This window comes from Herpailurus yagouaroundi, unplaced genomic scaffold, assembly GCF_014898765.1.
Source record: "Herpailurus yagouaroundi ecotype Mexico unplaced genomic scaffold, PumYag 165, whole genome shotgun sequence".
NCBI lineage: Eukaryota > Metazoa > Chordata > Mammalia > Carnivora > Felidae > Herpailurus > Herpailurus yagouaroundi.
The window spans coordinates 32337938-32343937 of record NW_024412406.1 but is presented as its reverse complement, the minus strand read 5'-3'; positions in this window follow the sequence as shown (position 1 = coordinate 32343937).

Here is a 6000-nt window from a genome sequence, read left to right as displayed (position 1 = left end):
TAGGTTAGCTTTTTTATGCCTGCTTTATCTATGTCTTATTAAGGTACATAAAATGTGTCATTGTTCTCTCCCTATGATAGTTTCTTAGGGTAGAGAACAACATTAATAGAATTAACCTTCACCCAGGCTCTGTTCAGTGCCCATAAACCACAGGCTCTCGGCTAGTCCTAACCCCTCTGAAAACCGGAAACTCTAATTCACAGTCTGTGTCCCAAGGCCCTTCTCTTTTCATGGCTTGATTTACTGCATAGATGGACAGAGGAAACTTGTTACCCTCTGACACTCTGGCCATAGTAAGATGTGTAAGTTTTATAGCTTATGTTGTTAAAGACAGAAGTGGTTTTACTTCGTATTTTATTATATTTTCCTTTGCGTTAGAGAATGTTTACATTTATCTCCTATGTTTGGGGAGATAGCATATGTTTTATTTTACGGGTAGTTTTAAAAATGCCATAAAAAATCACATGAGCCAAATTCAATAATTTTAAACCAATTAAAAGTACATTCTTCTTCATTAGAAAGTAGGTGTCATAAAACATTTTACTTTGGATTATTAATAAAATACTAGAATGGAAATGTTATCTAAATGAAAGTAATGAACCATTATTTCAATATCTCTTCTGAAAATAATGTTTTTAAAGTTTTGATGGATGCCATTTTAATACTTGTAGGGACCTAACAGTATAAGTTTATTATCTTTTATATTTTTGGGAGAGATTTTTAATAAAAAACACACACAAGCTGTCTCAATAGAAAATGTTAAGAGTGTTTGGAAAGATAACTAAGAGAAAATTTGTTCAGGTGTTTAATCTTAGAAATGATCTCTCTGGCAAATAGATCAAGGAGCAATGTTAAGGTTTTAATGTTTATCTTAAGAAAAAAAGAGGGAAAAGATAATTGACAAATAGTTTTAAAATAATTTGAACTCAATGTTAAAACCAAAGTGACTTAGGGTCTCCTGGGTGGCTCAGTTGGTTAAGTATCTGATTTCAGCTTAGGTCATGATCTCATGGTTTGTGGGTTTCGAGCCCCACGTTAGGCCCTATGTTGACAGCTCAGAGCCTGGAGCCTGCTTCAGATTCTGTGTCTCCCTCTGTCTCTACCCCTTCTCTACTCACACACTCTCTCTCTCTCTCTCTCTCTCTCTCTCAAAAATAAACATTAAAAAATCTTTTAAAAATTAAAAACAAGTGACTTGATAGAATTACTAGACTCAAATGATAAGAAAACTCAACATTACTTTGGATATTTTGGAAATATGAGATTATTTCCTGTGCTAAAGTAATTATATCATTTATAATATTAAGTTGATTTGAAATAATCTCTATACATATGGTTTTTTCCCCAAATGTTTTTTAATTCAAGTGTAACAAATTGGAAGTGTCTCAAAACTTAAGCTCAAATATGCTGAATCTAAACCACTGGATGGCTAAAATGTCTTGCTAAGAAGTTCCTAAGAGTATGAAATAGGCACGGTGAAATATCATGGTATTAATTCAACAAACTAGGAACTTTAGAGATCTGAGATATTAGCTGTGTATTGAAACAGAAGACCTTAAGTGAATATCTAGGATGAATTTTCAGGTGGAATTCGAACTCTAGGCTAATGACTTCTGGAAGTTATTTTCAGTTTTAGGATTGTATATTTAATTTTTTTTTCAATTTTGTTATGTTAGTTGTTTAAAATATAGTTTCTAGAGCAGTCAGTCTAATTCTATAATTGTGTAATTCCAAGTAATATTTTACGTAGCGCAAGTAAAACAAAAATGGATCTTTGGGAAGATGACTGCCTCTGGAGCTGGGGCAGGAGTGTACAAGTGAGCCTGGAGAAGCTTGTAGTGTCAGAAATTAGGGGAGTGCTCAAAACCCAAAACCAGGGGTGCCTGGGTGGCTCAGTTGATTGAGTGCCTGCCTCTTGGTCATGATCCCAGGCTTCAGTCATGATCCCAGGGTTGTTGTGGAACCTAGCCTTGGTTCTGGTTCTGTTCTGAGCATGAGTCTGCTTAAGATTCTCTCTCTCTCCCTATGCCTTTCTCCTCCACTTTAACCCCCACCTCTAAAAACAAAACAAAACAAAAAACAAACAAGCAAAAAACCCACAGAGTATGTCAAAGGGACACAAGAGCCAACTGAAACAGCTCCCAAGAGCCAAAGGTGGAATAATTAATTAGAGAACAAAAAAAAAGTAAATAAAAGTAAATAGACTATAGCCATACTGCTATGGGCTTAATTGTGTTCCCATAAAATGTTTATGTTGAAACTATAACCCCCAATATGATAGTGGTTGAAGATGGGGCCTTTGGGAGGTAATCAGGTTTAGATTGGGACCTTGTGAATGGATTAGTGCTATGATAGGAGAGGTGGTTTCTCTCTCTCTCTCTCTCTCTCTCTCTCTCTCTCTCTCTCTGCCAGGTGAAGACACAGAGAGAAGGCTGGCTGTCAGTAAGTCAGGAAGAGAGACCTCACCAGGGAATTGAATCTTTCTGGACCATGATCTTGAACTTCACAGCTGCCAAGATTTTAAGGAACAAATTTTGATGTTTATGCCACTCAGTGTGTGGTATTTTGTTATGGCAGCCCAAGCTAAGACACATACTGATATAAATAAGTGAATGAATGACAAAATAGGGGAGAAGGGACAAAACTCTTCTCTGAAGAATTCCAAACAATTTATGTAGATTCTCCCACTCTCAAGAAGGGGCAGCATACCTCCTGTAAGTACAGGCTACTTGTGACTTTATCCAAAAAGGACAGTATGACAAGGAGAGGAGAGTAACTAAGGTGGCAAAACTTGGAAAATACTCCCTCAGCCATGTGGTCAAGAGTATCAACAGTGATAACTCAATTTGAGAGGATGTACCCTTGACATGATGTGATGGTAATGACTGTTTACCTCTGAGTTCTTCATAACAAACAAGGTATATTCCAGTCTGAACATGGGAAAAACATCCCACAAACTACAATTCAGGGAAATTTCTGCAAAATACCGACCAGCACTTCTCAAAATTCTTAAGGTCATTGAAGACCAGGAAAGTCTGAGAAACTCCCAGCCAACAGGTGCCTAAAGAGACATGATGGCTAAGAATAATGTGGGACCCTGGATAGAATCCTGGAACAGAAACAGAGCACTAGACCAAAACGAAGGAAGTGTGACAAATTCTAGAGTTTAGGAAAGTGATAGTGTACCATATCAGTTTCTGAGTTTTGACAAATGGAAGGAACATGGTAACTTAACATGATAATCAGGGAAACAATAAGAGTATGGTGGGAACTCTACAGATTTTGCAACTTGTGTACAAATAGAGACTCTTCTACATAAATATGAAAGTATTCTAAAATAAAAATATGTTTTAACAAAAAGCAGGGCAGAGGTAAAGCAAAATTCCTATTGTCAGTGTTGTTAGTCATCTTGGACATTGAACATCAGTATTTAATAAATATATATTACGTTTCAGTTATATAAGTATTCTATAATCATTCTATCAGTATTTAAATATTTAGTGAGTATCCCAATTATTTTATCATAAAACTTTAATCTTCATTGCTTCATTTCCATCTTTTTTCCCTCACCTGTAATGTTTAGTCTTTTCCCCCTGAAATATTTTGTTCATTATATGTTTTCCCAAACATTCAATAACTTCAAATATACTCCCCAGTAATAAGAAGTTGATATCTGGACTTCTGGTCTCTGAAGTCTGTGTATTGCTGTGGTTGGAATATGCTGAAAGGTGCTGTGTGCCAATTACTTACATCCTTCCTACCCCAACACCCTTCTTTTTTCACACCCATCATGGCACCTCTCTGCTTATATCAGCATTAACATTTTTACTTTCATTCTGCTTACGTGTCATCATGATAACCGGGACCATAAACTACAGAACATTAGTTAGTTACCATGTCGATCTTCAGTCACCTTTGTATTGCTTCTGCAGCTTTCCCTTTGTAGTCCTCTGTGGCATAGTGACGGGACAGCATACCCATTCCTGGGTTAGGTTCTTTCCTTCCACATGCATGAATCCTGCCGTAGAAACACTCTGGCCTTTATCTACTCTGCCATGCATTCTTGTCCATAAAAGTATCAGTCAATTATCTGACCAGTGAGTATAATAGAACCACCAATACAGCACACTCCCTTTTTTACTCTGTGTTTGAGATATTTCTCTCTGTAGGAAGCAAACAGAAAAAGGAAATCGAGAGGACGAAAGGAAAAGGGGAGGGAGTAAGAAAGACAGAAACAAAGAGAAAAGATCCGTTCCTTCAATTTATAGGTTTTTCCTGGCAGACCCTTCCCCTAAGGGACACGAGTGCAATACTGTCTATAATTAGGGAAGTAGGTATTTGTCTGTAGCTCTATTATTAATAAAGGTGTTGTTTTAATCTCTGCTTGCCCAATCTCCTTGTCCAACCCACAACTGATTCTGAATCTGTCTGGAGAAGAATTATTTATTGGGTTTTCTGGAATCCACACATACCCGCTATTACGGTCTTACTTATGTTCTATAATCCCCTTACCCTAATAGCAACATGTACTAAGAATAGGCATTTTAAAACTATTTTTGTAGCAAGCCATGGAACCACTAATGACTCAGTAATTTAAATTAACACATTGATCTAGGTCACCTTTATAATTCCCTTTTTACATATGAAAATTTAATGTGGAGGCCCAGACAGCAGCAATTCTGAGAAACTAAGCCACTGAATGAGAGCGGCCTCAGTACCGGCTCCTGCCTAATGATTTCCACATCCATTCTACCTCTGCTGCCCGTGCTCCTGTCTTTGTTTTGCTTTGCTTTGCTTCAGTCTCTCATTTGGACTGTTAATCTCATTGGACCTCAGGTTCTATCCTAACCAATTTTTCTTCTTGGGCTTCTACAGTTTTTCTTTTCAAACTCTCATGGTTTGGGCTCAAAAACTTCCACTAGTCAAATTTCCTGAGCGAGGCACTCGGGTTGTTTATAACTGGACACCACCTACACGAACACTTCTCATTACCTCACCTCATTCGCTTGTCCTTACACAGTGGTCTGTCCCTATGTCGCCGGCTTGCCAATATGTCCATTCTAGATGGGTTTTCCAAAGATCCTATATGAATATTTCTGCTATTCATTGCTTCTCTTTCATAAAAGCAGAGCTCAAAAATGATTTCCTGCTTCAAGCCCTTATGAACAACTGCTTGGGATTTGCTTACTCTTCCCCCTAGTGCGAAAAAAAACCCAATAATATCATTTATGCCTTTTATCAGCATTCTTGTTTTTGTTAATTAATAAATATTGAAACTATACATTAATATAGTAAATATCTCTATTATTTAATACATTAATTGATATGTGTTAATACTGGCTTTATTAAATGTTTAATAAATTAATAGTACTATAAAATATTAAATGCTTAAATGTGTATAAAATGTTAAATAAAATCATTAGATATAAAAGTGCATTAAATATTTAATATATTATATTAAGTATATTCTATATTATACACATTTATATATATATACATTTATACTAATTGCATATTCAGAATCTTTCTAGGAAGTAGAAATAATGGACCTTATTCCCTATTGCAATAACATATTAATATTTAAAATCTGCCCTTAACATTTTAACTAGTGTCTTAGACAGTTTGGCTTGCATTACAAAATACCATGGAATAGGAAGCTTAAACAATAGAAATTTGATTCTCACAGTTCCAGAAAGTCCAAGATCCAGGTACCCCCATATTTGCTGTATGGTCAAGACCTTTGTTAGGGTGGCCCGTGACACAGGTGGCAAAGAGTTGCACAGAATGGAGCACCAAGCAGGACAGGACAGAGTTTATTCGCTCTCCAAGGGAGAAGAGGGGCCGGACATCTAGAGAAATGTCGGCTCTGAGCTTCCGTCAGGCTGGGCCTTTTAAGTTTTGTTGTTGTTTGTTTTTTTGTTTGTTTGTTTGTTTGTTTGTTTGTTAAGGATGTGAGAGTGTTGAAGTTGAGCTCATGGCAGGTATGGAGAGGTATGGCCA